Source organism: Dipodomys spectabilis, unplaced genomic scaffold (genome assembly GCF_019054845.1).
Source record: "Dipodomys spectabilis isolate Male_0828 unplaced genomic scaffold, ASM1905484v1 ptg000351l, whole genome shotgun sequence".
NCBI lineage: Eukaryota > Metazoa > Chordata > Mammalia > Rodentia > Heteromyidae > Dipodomys > Dipodomys spectabilis.
In genome coordinates, this window is record NW_024871028.1 from 1277470 (window position 1) to 1292762 (window position 15293).

Consider the following 15293-nt stretch of genomic DNA (forward strand, 5'->3'; position numbering starts at 1 on the left):
CACCAGGGGAGGGTGGGGTAAGGGAAGTGGGGAGGGATGGAATATGGGAGAACAAGAAAGAAGTGGGTAACAATGCTCAACAAGAAACATACTCCTTACCTTACACATGTAACTAATCCCTCTTTAAAGCATCTTTTCAACAAAATAAAATTTTTAAAAAATAATGAACAATAAAACCTGACAAGAAATAGAAAAACACTTAAAATTTATGTTCAAAATGCAAGTAAAATTTAGACCTCCACGCTGAGCAAGAGTTGGGATAAATATGAAAAAGTGGCTTGTTATTAACATGATGATTCGGTTATATGTATGCTTAGGATTAGGCAAGGTGTGCCAGTTAGAGCGGATTAGGATGAGAAAAACATGTAAGACATTGTGTAAAACTGCCACATATTTTAAGAGGAATGAATGGCAAGAATGAATGAAACCAGTCTGTGTTATTTTAAATATTCAGATAAAATTTGGTTTAAAGTGTGAGGTACATTTTTGTTCCGGTTAGGTTTAGGGAAGGATAAGCTTTAAGGTAAATTTTAGTTTTCCAATAAGAAGTAGAAGCCAAAAAAAAATGTACGATTGAATAGAATCTAGACAATTTTCCTTACATTAGCCATTTGGTGTTAAATCAGAATGTGATTTGGATTAGGTTTCTGGTTAACCGGGTTTGAGGATAGAGTAAGAAATGGGTTAAACTAGTGGTTCGTGTCTATTATCCAAGGTACTCAGGAAGCTGTTTTTGAGGATCGCAGTTCAAAGGTAGCCCAGGCAGGAAATTTCATCGGACTTTTATCTCAAATTAACCACCATAAAACACAAAAGTGTTGCTGTGAGCTAAAGAACTCAGGGATCATACCCTGGCCCAGAGTGCAAGCCCCACGACCGACAAAAAGAGAGAGAAAAAAAGAAATGTTAAATACTAAGTAAAGCTGAAACTTTTTTTAGGTTCTAGGAATTCAGGAAAAGCTGGGATAATGGAAGTACAATGTATTTCAAAATATCAGGGTTTGAGATCAATGGGTATTGATCTCTGGACTTGAAGCTGATCCCTGCCATCCAACAACATCACATTCTTGTGAATATCACTAGCTGGCCTCATGAGCATAGCAGCCAGCTGGGGCTCAGCTATCTGATGGCCTTGGGCTCCAACAATGCAATCACTTCTGTGCACAGACTGAAAACTATCACAGGAAATTTTGATTTATTCCATTCTATTCTCAGCTAAATTCTATGTTCAGGTTTGTATGTTTTATGATCTCTTAAATATTAATTACTATTTTCCTACATTCTCAAAAGTAACATATATGTCTTACTCTAAAATTCATTCAAACATGCAAAAAATATTAATGTAGTTGCTGTCCACCTATGGCTCATATTTTAAAACCTGGCTACTTTAGAGGTAAAAATCAGAGGATCCTGGTTTAAAGCAGCCTATGCAGAAAAATCTGAGATATTTCTCCAATTGAGAAACCAAAATCCAGAAGTGGAGATGTAGCTCTCATTGTAGAGTGTCAGCTTTGAGCAAAAAGACTAAACAGTAATATTTGGTCTACTTCTGACTCCATTATTTACTCATGGAACAAACACACACACAGAAACACATAATCTACATTCTCTTTGACTCCCCTTCTTGAGCAGTATTCAATGCCATTAACTTAATGCATGTTTTCTCCAAATTATTATGGTAGGGAATAAACTACATTTGCATTTATGATAATGCACTTTTTGTACTTTTTGTTTTGCAGTTTTTTTGTACTTATGTGAGAGAACAGTGTTTTGTGAAGACTAAACAGAAATCAATGTGTCAGTAAATCGGTAGGTGACAGACTGAAAAATACAGATAATACCACTTGAAATTTTATTTCTCCAAATTTAAATATATATACATATACATGTTTTCAAATTTTCTGCCAAGATTTTATTTCCATTAAAAATAATCTATTTTTTCCATTATATAAATTTAACATATTGTATGTCTCAGAGTAGATTTATATTTACAGAATTTCTTTCCTTGGAGACAAGATTCTGCAGTGTAAATCTGGCTTTCTGCAACTCCTACTTCTGTCTGGCATTACCATGTGGTAGTATAGTACCATGTCCAGCTATATTATTTACATTTTGTACATTAGAATATTAATATGAACAGCTTTAAGCCACATATCTTCATGAGTATGAATGAATTTCTTGCAAAAAAATATTATAGAGTTACTGAGTGAAGCCAATTATGGTAGACATGCCTGTAATCACAGCACCCAGGAGGATTGTAAGCTTAAGAGCAACCTGAGCTACACAGCAAGTCCCTTTGAAAACAAAACAAAACAACAACTTGTGAGCTTGGAAGTGGGAAAGTATTGTTAAGTGGGGTGATAGGAACATACAAAATTGTGTGTGTTTGTGTATGTGTTTTTGTGGTGTGTGTGTGTGTGTGTGTGTGTGTGTGTGTGTGTGTGTGTGTGTGTGTGTGTGGTATGTGCGTGTGTGCTTGTGCTGGTCCTAGGGTTTGAACTCAGGGCCTGGACACTGTTCCTGAGATTTTTGCTTTCTACAACTTGAACCAAACTCCACCTCAAGCTTTTTTAGAGGTCAGTGGAGATGAGTCTGATCCATTTTCCTGTTCTGGCTTAGAACCTTGATCCTCTTTTCTCAGCATGAGAAAACAGCCATGAGTCTGTATAGTTGCTGTTTTACTGTTAAGTAATATAGTAAACATCAGGCCAGTTTATACTCCTTCCAGCAGCTTTTGAGTGTTTCACACACACCTAAGATAAAACCCACTCCAAGTTTGATGACATCCAGATCTCATAATGTGAGATTTGTATTGTTATGCTCACTTCAACTATGAAGACTTTGAGCCCCAGAGAGTTTAGTTAATTTTGAGTCCTTATCTCGTATACAGTGGAGCCTGTATTCAAGTTCGACTAGGTCTATTTATTTCAGAAAACATGGAGTCATCATCTGTTCTAGTCAACACGTGTTCTAGCAAGTACTGCTCTTTAAAAGCACAGTTCTGTGTCAGATAGCTTATTTTGCTCTCTCTTTAACTGTTTGCACCCCTTTTCATAAGCTAGGGAAAGCACACATGATGAGAAGAGCCATTTTTGAAGGGGAAATTGATAATGGGTTTTGAACTTGGTATCACATACTTATTAGTCAGATCTTCCATTTGAGTTATGCCTCCAGAACTATATTTCTGTTTTTATCTTTGTATTATAATTACAAATATGTGCTACACAGAGTTTATAGTCATATAAGTCAGGTATGGATATATTTCTTTTTTGAAATATCACCTCTTCCCTTGCTCTCTCAATTTTTCTCTGTCACTGGTTTGGTTTTATTAACTTCCACCTCCTCCTTCTCCTCCTCCTCCTCTTCATCCTCCTCCTTTTCCTCCTCCTCCTCTTCCTCCTCCTCTTCCTCCTCCTCCTCCTCCTCCTCCTCCTCCTCCTCCTCCTCCTCCTCCTCCTCCTCCTTCTTCTTCTTCTTCTTCTCCTTCTTCTTATCATTATTTTGCTGTAGAGGAGATAGTTACATACGTGTGGTAATGGCTACATTTCCTTTGTTTTTGTTTCAGTCAGTAATCAGTCTTGAAACAAGGGCCTGAGCACTGTCTCTGAGATCTTTTGCTGAAGAATAGCACTCATATTGAGCCACAGCTCTACTTCCCTGAGTGCATTTTTTTTGGATAATGTTACCCTTTCCCTTCATCTCTTCATTTTCCAGTCTTTCCCCACAAACAAGTTGCATAAGTCATTTTCAATATAGTACCAATTGAATACCACTGTTGAACATGTTCATCATGTCTCTCTTTTAAAATGACCCCTTTAACTTCTCAAAGAGAGATAAATGAATAAACATGACAAAAATGAAAGAAAACAAAGAAAAATATCATCTTGTTTGTTTCCTGGTCACTGGCTATTTTTGAGATAAAATGTGTTTTTGTGTGTGTGTGTGTTTGGGTGTGTGTGTGTAAATACTTGGGCTCGAAATCGGGGAGTTGACTTTTAGCTTTTTTTTCAAGGGTAACTGTGTGTGTGTGTGTGTGTGTGTGTGTGTGTGTGTGTGTGTGTGTGTGTGTGAATAATGGAGCTTGAACTTAGGGAGCTGACCTATAGTTTTTTCACTCAAGGGTAGCCGAGTACGACTTGAGCCAACCTTTACTTCTTGATTTTGAATAGTTAATTGGAGATCAAAATTTCACAGATTTTTCTAACCTGGTCTAGCTATAATCCACTTTCCTCAGATCACAGCTAGAGTTACAAGTGTGTACCACTGGCTGTGATTGGTTTACATTCTTTTTGTTAAGTACTTGAAATGTAAAAGACAGTTGCAACCATAGTAAAAAAGAAATCCATTTAACTTTCCCAGCTTCATTAACAGAATATACAGAATTCAGGGTACCAGAATCACAGATGGGAATTGCCATGGATAAAACCCTAGGAGAAGAAAAATAACATAAAGTAAGAAGAATGAACTATCTGCAGTACATTGGTAACATCAAGCTTGACAACTAAACAAAAGAAGACCTGCGTTTCTATGTATTTGCATTCATTTCAATCAGCATCATTTCGTATGGTCATGTATATATTCATAACTTCTGTGCTACTATAATCCACTTTCAGGAGTAATAGGCCAATGCTACTCATTGCAAGTGAGGGAAATCATAGAGCTCATGTTTCTTTGGGCCTGGCTTGATTAACTTAGTATGATTTCTTCCAAGTCTTTTCATTTTCTTACAAAAGGGACTATGCCACTCTTTCTGATAGAAGCATAAAATTACATTCTGTAAATATACCATATTTTCTTGATCCATTCATCTATTGAGGGGCCACTGGGTTGGCTCCATATCTTAGCTATGGTAAACAATGCTGCAATGAACATAGTTGTTCTGGTAGCTTATTGTGCCCTAGTTTGAGATCATTTGGATAACTGTGAGGAGTGGGATTGCTAGATCTTAAGGGAGTTCTATGTTTAGTCTTTTGAGGAACCTTCATACTGCCTTCAGAGTGGTTGAACCAGCTTACATTCCTACCATCAGTGTGGTAGGGTTCTCATTTAGGCATATCCACCCCAGCATTTGTTATTATTTGTTTTCTTGATAGTGGACATTCTAACTGTGGTGAATGGGATCTAAATGTGGTTTTGGTTTTGATTTGCATTTCTTTTATGACCAGTGATGCTGAGCATCCCCCTTCTGTTTCCAAGAGGCCACACTATAACAAGTTTCTAATGTCTCAACAGAGGCATAGAAACTTGTAATATTGTATGCTTTTTGTTGTACCTTCACTTGGAGCTTCCAATAACTCCTATAACTTACAACAAAGGTTTGTACTAATTACCTTACTGAAAAAAAACACTAATTTTGAAAAAATATAGAAAAATGTATCTTTGTCAGGGGTCCCAGTGAATACTAAGGAAGTTTCTTTACTGGGAAATTTTACTTGATTGCTTGTTCTTTATCTTATTTGAACACATGTTGAATTTGGGGTTTCCTCCCCAACCTATCAACAAACTAGTAACTATGTTGCCTCATTGGATTTTGCTTCACAAGTTACAAAATATTTTGACCTATTTTTGGTTTCCTTTTGGGGGAAGGTTGGCGTTTGAAGTACTAGTGGGCCAGTACTCAGGCTTGAACTGAGGGTCTGGAGCTCTTCCTTAGATTGCTTTACTCAGTGCTGTCACTGTGCCACTCGAACCACATCTCCACTTCTGGCTTTTTCTACTTAATTGAAGATAAGAAATTGAGGATTTATTAGCTTGGGTTGGCATCAAACTGTGATCCTCAGATCCCATCCTTGTGAACGCTAAGATTACAAGAATGATCCAGAGGCTGGATATCTTGTGCTCCCTATGAAACCTAAACAAGGGCACATAATTCTGAAGCATGTGTGTAAGATTATGCATTTCTCTGTACAGCATTTTCACAATAAAAAAAGAAAATTAGTTAGAAAATATAGCCCTTATATGTGTGTATACATAATATAAATGTGCAGAGGGCAATGAGGATGTATCTGCTGATTTTGAGGAAAGATTTCACCTATGGCTTTTCACAGACTGGGCTACGCTGTACAGAAAACTTGAGACTAAAGGTGAGGTAATTGATGTCATCATCCCATTCATCTACATCCCTTGTTAACATGTATGCACATATATACTGTGGTGTAATCATGATTATTTTGTGTATGAGAGGCAGTACTGGGGTTGAATTCAGGACCTAGGTATTCTTGCTTAGCTTTTATATGCTCTACCATTTGAAGCACAGCTCATCTTTCTGTATTTACTGTTTAAATGGAGGAAAGAATCTTTTTTGATCAGTTGGCTTTGAACTGAGTTCCTCATATCTCAGAGTTCTGAGTACTTAGTTTTACAGGCCTGAGCTTCCAATGCCTAGCTTTTCATTATTACTTTTACAAGCTATATGCTCACACACATTCCTTGAATTTCAAAAGTCTCACTGTTCAGGCTGACAAGATGTGAGGAAAGACGGTTGAGTGGATAAGTTACCAAATGGGCCTCTAGCTCCATTAACATCATTCTGGCAGTTACTTGCATTTCGGTCAGTGAGTACATATTTCTAATTTCACTCTGCCTTTTTAAAATGCCATTTTGAACTGTCTTTGATACATCTTTTAAATATTATCTCCCAAACAGAAGATATTATGTGAATATATTTGATAATATTTCAAATAGGGATGTTATTGTGTGTCTGGATGTCTGTTGTCAGAGGCTGTCCATCTGGGCTTCAGGAACAGAGCTAATGTTTCCTGTCTGCTGGTTGCAGACAGGAAGGATTTTCCTGGCCAGGCTTTGACATGGGATCCATTCATCTTAGACTGCTAACTAGCTAGGATAACAAGCATGAACCATCACCAACCTGCTTGTTTTAGAAGCATTGCTTTTCCTTCATTGATTTTTTTTTTCCTGGAAGGTTGATATAGACAGACTGCTTGTACCTCATGATAGTGTGATTTGAATAATACCCTTAGGCTCTGGCATTTCTGAAACTGATTTCCACAGTTCTAGACAAATGAAATTGTTCTAAAGCCAATAGCATTTTCCTTCTGAGAAGTTAGGTCTCTATTTAAATCTCTTATCTTTTCCTTTGGCAAAACAATCAGGATGTTTCTGTAAAACTCTATTTCTTGAGATTATTAGAGATAGAAGGTATCATGTACACACTTTCAAATAATCTCTCCTTTTATAAACATATGTTTATATAGAAGAATGATGACTATTGAATTAATTTGATAACCACTCTAGAATTTTTAAGCTTTAATGCTTATTAACTCAAAGGACGATTATAAACATTCAGAATATGGAATGGGGCTACTACTCATTTGATGTATGTGGAAAGATGATCAGAATTCTTATGATTAATAAAATATATCTTCAAATTTCCAATGGCTGACTGCTATGCTAACTGGGAGGAGACATTGGTGCTGCCAGGGGTTTGAAAGTTGGTAATGAAGCAAAATATCCTGGGAGAGCATTTGCTAAGGATATAATTTCCAAGACTCATACCAAATACATTGAACTAGAATACTAAGTGATGAATGACTGAGCACCAAATTTTATTTGTTGGCTTCTTTGTTTTTGACGTCCTGGGATTTGGACCTAAGGCCTGGGTGCTGTTTCTTAGTTTTTTCCTCAAGGCTAGTGATCTTCCAGTTGAATCACAGCTTCATATCCATATTTTTGGTGTTTAATTGGACATGTCTTACCAAATTTCCTCTTTGGGCTTCCTTAAAACTCATCCTCAGATATCAGCTTCCTGAGTAAGTAGGATTCCAATTGTAAGCCACCAGAGCCCAGATAGAATCACATTTTAGAAGTATTCTTTCGGTGAATCAGATGTGTCTGACTGCTATTTTAGCACTTTGGTTCCAGTGGGTCATGTCAGTTTTATAATAAAATCAGAAATTTTCTTCTTGTAATCCGCAGTATCCCATATCTATCTAATTAATTTATTCTTATCTTCAATTCTGACCTCTTTTTTCTTCATTGTACATTTCCATTCTTACTTCACAAGCAAGCATGTCAATGCTGTTTTCCTTTTCTGAAGCAACTCAGGTCCATTCCCATCAATGGGGGATGTATTTGCTGTTCTTATTGCCTGGAGTACCTGCTCCTAGATAATTGCCTGGATGATGGCTCCCATATCAACTATCTCTTGTTCAGCGTTGTCTCCTCCCATCCTCACTGTGAAGTTGTTGCTGCAAAATCACCAATGTCATGTCTCTGATTTATAGGAATTATCATTATGATTTCTGATTTTCGTTTCAGCATGAAATTGTTGAGGAGAGATCAACATTAACTTCTGTTTCTCCAATATCTATAATAGTGCCTAATCCTTAGTGTTCAGGAGTCTTATATGGAGATCAACCTTCCCCAGCTCGATTTATACTTCTGGTCAGGACAGCTCTTCAAGCTGAAGTCTGGTGGCTAGTAATCATTCCCTTTCATTCTTTGTGCCTGTTGGTGTTGTTGAGTCCACTTCAGGGCAAAACGAGTGCCTGACACCTATTTGTTGCTATGGCAAAGTTGGCTTTGTCATCATAGAAATTATAGCCATTATTTTGTTAAGCTGTGTGAGGACATTCTCCCCCACATAATTTCTTCCATATATGTGTCTCCTTTGCCCAGGAGTGCATTCAACAATTCAACAACAAAACTATCATCCAGTTCCTGATACACTCAGAGTATGTTTCTATTTCCTTTAAAAAAGAAAAATTCAAGACATGCTTTGGTGATTTGTCATTGAATTACTGAAACAGAGTATATAATTTTATGTATTTGTAAGTCTTTGTCCATCTCTCTTGAGCCCTTGCCATATTTCTATGTGCTTGCAGTTTGGGAAGGGAAATAAGGTTTAATTCAGTATAGTCAAAGATTAAAGTTCAGAAGGCTCTTTTTAGACCCTTTTGGAGGAAATGCCTACTTTCTATCTGATGGATGTTCTACAGATGGCAGTCTTGGTACAGAAACTGAGTAGAGTCTCATAAGTGGTTGTCCTGATTTCTGCTGACTTTCCTCTGGGTTTGGGGAGTGTGATCCCACTGCATATGTGTCTCTTTGAAAGACACAGGCCTCCTCTGAAAATCTAAGGCCTTTGGGGTAAGAGAGACTAAACCTCAGAACCCAGCTTCCCACATCACTAGGATTACAGGCCTGAGTCTCATGGACTCAACTCATAGCTTCATTTTTATACATAGTGTAGTCAGTTTCATTATACTCACTTCTTAGACAGATATATATAAACATATATATATATATATATGTTTATTCATCTATTTATAATCAGTGTTAGATCTAGAAACACACAAATATATATTCATATAATCATATAATTATAATCAAATTATAGCTGTGTTTCCCCCAAAATATTTTACACTAATATTTTGTGAAATAATTACTCAAGACTAAAAATTTAAATGCCTTTGTAGTTTGAAAAATCATATTCAATTTCATATATTATATAATATACTATATATGACATCAAGAATATAACATGTATTTACATACATCTGATTTAATTGTGTAATTTTCCTGCCTGATTTTGTGTTTGTTCATCTATGTAAGCCTTCTTTCTTCTATTGATGATAGTTTTTACTTTCCAGTATACATATTTCCTATATATTTTGTCAAATATCAAACATAAGGAGATTTTTATATTATTGTAGGTAAATTTTTCTTCCATATTTACCCAAAGCACAAAGAAAATATATACAGATTTGAACTAACTGTTGGAAGAGTGTCCCACATACCACTATAAGTATTGTGTCATTTGTCCCAATTGACAGAATAGCTTTCTAGGACATCTTATCTGCTGTCCAAGACCTTTTCTAGCCACCTTATCAACCCATCCAGGCATGGCTTGGCTTCTTTGCCGCTCCCTGTGCATTTAACAGTTCCCTGTATACACAGTAGGCTCTCTTGTACAGCCCCATGTCATTCTGTGTTTTCCCCCAACAGCACACATATGCATGATGCTTCAGATTGTAGGCTTAAAAAGAAACGTATTTAAGATTCATGAATCTACAATATATCAAAAGCATTGATATTTTAATAAAGTTAGAAAAATAAATAGAATTAACACTTTACAACAATCAGAACAAAAAGAAAAATAAAGATTTTTTTCCAGGAAGGGGGAATGGAATCTCTAAATCTAGATTGGTCTCTAAGTTGCCTTCAGGCAGAAATTCTGCCTCTGAGTCCTCAAAGGGATTTATTTCATCACTAAAGACAGGATTTTCTTCTTGAGGCCAGGGAGGGACAAATTCTAATTTCTTAATTGGAAATTGGATCGCCTGCAAGAGGACAGATTGGTCTGGGTATTCTGTGAGGAAAGACTCTCATTCCTCAACTGAATCTAGAGTTTGGACCTCTCTTATTTGTTTTGCTGAACATAGACTGGGATCATTTTCCATTAGCACACATTTACCCTGCACACCAAGACGAGTCTTTTTGAATGGTTTGGCGCCGATCTAGGTGGATTGTGAATATCAATAGGAGACATTCTGGATCATCTTCTTCCTTGCTTGTATGTGCAGGTGTACTTGCATCACATGTGGTGTTCAGAACCAGTGAGATGTCCACAAGACTCAAAACTTGTTTGGGCCTTTCCACAAGTTACAAAAAAAAGCCCTCTATGTTCACATGCTTTCTGGAGATTAGTGATGGCTTCCGGTCTCTATCAGTCACCATAGATGACATCACTGATGGGTTCATTATCTGGAGTTCTGCAAGAGTTGTTCTACGGTGATGCAAACCTGAGCATGGAAATAGGTTCAGGAGTCTTAGAACTGTAGAAGTTAAGGTGTGACTAAACATTCATGAGGATCTAATAGGGGAAGCTGTAGAACTTGTGTTTGGACTGAACACTGATGAGAAGGTAGGATGTTTCTAATGAGTGATTACTTCCAAGTTGTTTTAAAAGGAGAACAGATATTACCTGGCAAAGAATATCTATAAAAGGACATTTTGCCAAGCTGGGGCGTACTAAGGGCTCTTGGCCAATCAGGCACAGACCTAGAGACTCAGGTTCCATCCATACTCACTAGATCTGAGGCATATAAACAAGGACTTCTTCTTCTTTTCCTTGGTCTCAAGGATCATGAGTTCCTCCAGCTGCTCCAGAAGAATATGTGAGCATAAGAGCAAGTCTGAAGATGGCATGTTGAGCTTGACATACTGTGTAAGTTCTTTCATGGTGTCATGGTACTTGTGCTCATAGAAATCATCATGGTAGAAGTCCATCCACATAGGAAAGATGGAACAAACCATGCTGTGGGCAGACAAGGAAAATGAGAGCCCACCCTCCACATCCTGAGGCTATAGCGTTTTTCTGGCAGGACATGCATGTTGGGAGGTGGGAAGAGACTCCTGCAAGCAGGATGCTCCTCACAATTTCTCAATTACAATACTCTAAAATTCTCCCTATGTTAGGAGGAGAAATTTGTTTCTCCACTGAATCTGACTTGTTATACACAGACCTCCTTGTCATCCATGAGAGTCCAAAACAACAACCGCATCCACAATGTGTAATCTGCTATCCACTGAAGTGCCAAGCCTCAACTCCCTGATGAAAATCACAACTGGTGTGCAAAGAAGAATGTTGACTTTCAATCAGAAACCTCAAAGATATCCATTTTTCAAGGACAGAATTTCTCTTTGTCCCAACGTCCACTTTCTTCTTCATCTTGTTCATCTTCCTCCCAGTTACGGTAGAAGGATCTGTACCAATGGGAGGAGAGAAGGAGAATAACTCTGTGCTTCTACTTTTTCTGAACTAACAGGACACACTTGGGACTGGTTAAGTCCCACAGAGTAATGTAAACATGACCGACAAAAAGTGGAGATATGTCTACAAAATTTCAAGTAAATTCTGTGAGGATGCTTATATGCATCTGTCCAAATAAGTGCACAATGGCTCATGCCTCTAATCTTACTAACTAGTAGTGTGAGATCTGAGGATCACAGTTTGAACACAGTCTAATTTGTAAAATTCTAAAGATACTTCAGTGAACCAGCCAAAGGCCAGACCTGGACTTGGGGATCAAATTATAGAGTGCTACGAACAGGACAACTCTCAGGCCCGGAATTCAAGCACAAGTTGCATTTTTCATCTGTCTATATTCCTTCAAAGGCCTCCAAGAAGGTTAGGGTGGACGTTGGGTGCCACTGGCTCATTCCTTTAATCCTAGTCTCTCAGCAAGCAAACTGCTAGGGCTCCACTAGTTTCTGTGAAAAATGAAATGTTCTGGCAGCCCAGTTCTAAGGAGTTAACCGGGAAGTGAACTTCTTTGTCTGAAGACAAGCTCCTGTGATCAGACCCCAGTGAAACAGTCTCAGAGAGGTACCAAGTATTCCAATAATCTGAAAGGATGTCTCAGCCCTGTTTGAAAGAGGAACACTCACTTTTTAAACAATATCCAGCAACTGCTCCATTGTCTCCTACTCTATAGTGTTGAAGAATGTTTCTAACATAGAAAAGATCACCTTTCTGGTAGGCAGGGACCAGGTTCATTACCAGCATTTCCAACAAGCCTGAGTCCAAGCTCCCTATATTATAAGGCATATTCAGGGTTTGGGCTGACTCATTGTCATACTGAGGTGGTAAAAAGAATGGATTTTTGAAACATGGAATTGGGAGTACACTTCAAAATGATTAATAGCGTGGATTGAAAAGTACACAGTAAATATTTTCTCAGTATACACATATAAAAGCACACAAGAAGAAGGTTGTACTGTGGCCTAGGATGAGATTAAATAGGTTTCCTGTCATAGTTATACCTGGCATGAGTTTCCTTGTGATTTCCTTGGTTTCGTCTTATAAAAAGGCCTGAGAATATGGATTCGTGTTTTGGCACTGATCCAATGTCTGCAGCATTGAGTGAGGCACTCACACCTCTCACGCCTGAGACCTGAGTCTCTTGAACTTTTTTGTTCCTGAGCTACAGGCCACTTGAGCTGGCTTGAGCTAACTGTCAGTTACAGTTGTCTGGCTCTCAGAGTTCCATATTCTATTCCATTTTGAGGTAGAGAGTGTCATCTCTCAGAGACCAATGATCTAAACTGCTTGCTCACATAAGACCATCCCAAAGACATAGTGGAGACTGAAATCTCCCCTCCCACATCACTCTATACACATGTGAACATTGTCAAATCCCAACATCCTCAGCTAGGTCTGGGAATCAGCATGTTCTCAACCTCAAGGAACACTTTCTAGGTCAGATCCATGCCTTATTTGTCACTATTCCTCTCATCCTGCAGAAATCATTTTGCCTCTCAGGGCCCTCTCAGCCTACCATGTACTTCTTGCATCAATTTTTGACATCTATATCCTAGGACTTTGTTAGTTTTTTGTTTCCTAATCTTGTTTGCCCTTTAATCCCCAGTGTGCTGTCATCTGGAAAAAAGGTAAGTACTTAGAGGTGGAAAATCATACAATTATAGAAAAATATACCTTACACATATTGCCAGACCTTTATATAGATGTACATTTTTTTAAGATAGAGTATTTTTTATACTTTTGTCATATTTTATGACAGAGGGGAAGGGGAGGAGGGAAGAGGTGCTGTATTGTCTTCTCATAATTCAATGATTATTATAGAAAAATACTATAGTTGAAGGAATGTAAGCTTTAAATATAAAAACTGTGCTCCTGTTCTTTTTTATAAGCTAGTCACTTATAAAGAATTCCTCACTAAAGTCTTGTCTTCTTTGTCCCATGAACTATCCTCCTCCTTCAAAATAATCAGGAAAAAAACCTTCACAAATGAGTGGGCTGTTGCCCAATCTCTGGAAAAGAATTTAAGATACAACATTGCCAGAGAATCTGTGAGTGTACATGTGTGTTAGTGTGTGTGTGTATATGTGTGAGGGTGTGTTGTGCATATCTATGTTTTAGGTCTTGAATTCAGGGGCTATATGACAAGGCTGAGTATCTTTCTGGTGACTGTAGTGATCTACCAATTGTGCCACAGTTCCACTGCAAGCTTTCTGTAGTGAACTGGAGAGGAGAGACTCTTAAAATTTCATGCTCATCCTGTATGAACTAAATCTCAGGTCTCAAACTCCTGATTAGTTAGAGTTATATTTATCAGCCTCCATAACCTGGTGATAAAACAGTGTAACTGGAGGCAGTGGGGTTGCAAGTTTCAGTCTAGCTTCACAACATTCTATATCATAAAACAGCAACAGTAGAACCCTATATAAAAATACAATAATAAGATGTAATTAGAATATAATTTAGTGATATAGTCTGTTAGCATAAATTTCAGGAAACCATGGTATTAATGATTTAGCATCACAAATCCATACAAAATGAGATAATTTCAGTAGACTCTACAAATTTTTAATTCCATCATATAATGATTTCAAAACATTACAATAAACAGGAAAACATTCATACTTATAATGTAAAAAGATGTAAAAAGTTGAAGATGGCCGATTATGAAATGGGAAATTCTACACTGTAGGAAAATTATTGTCATTTCAATGTTTGGTGGTATTGTCATGGTGAATATATGATAATATTCTTCAGAGGAGCAATAGATAAATATATATTTATTACACATATTCTAACTTGTCTCTATCTTTATCAACTTCCAATATTCTTCACATTGTCAGTGTATTCATGTTTATGGTATATTCCAAAATAGCTAACAGAGTCAGGAGGTTACCAAAATACATTAGCTTTAATGTTTTAGGAGATAAACCTGCTAATTATATTGACTATTTTATGTATTTAACACGTAATGTGTTATCATTGTACTCTCTAAGTATATACATAAGCTATTCAATGTGAAATGGAATATAACATGGTTTTGACTTTAAAGCTAGGTATTTGGGACATCAGTTCCAGACCAGTGTAGAGTTACCTGCAATGATCCTCAACCCCTGGCTATGCGTGATGGAATACTTCTATCATCCCAGGCCCATGGGGAGTTGAGAGCAGGAGGATTTCAATTCCATGCCATTCTAGGAAAGACCGTGCACATGCCTCCATCTCAACAAAAGAAAGTTCAACACTGGCTAGCACTTATCATCCCCACCTATGTGAAAATAAAAATAAGAGCATTGTAGTGTAAGAAACAAACAATATTAAAACATGGCAATACAAACCATCATGAAAAAATCTTACCTAGTGTTTGTTTCTTATAACTGTAATCCTAAATCTAGCTAGGATTATATATGTGAGCCAGAGGCAACAAGCAGTTCATTTTAAAAATGAGTATTTAAAGCCAGGTGCCAATCTCTCATGCCTGTAATTGCAGCTAGCCATGAGGCTGAGATCT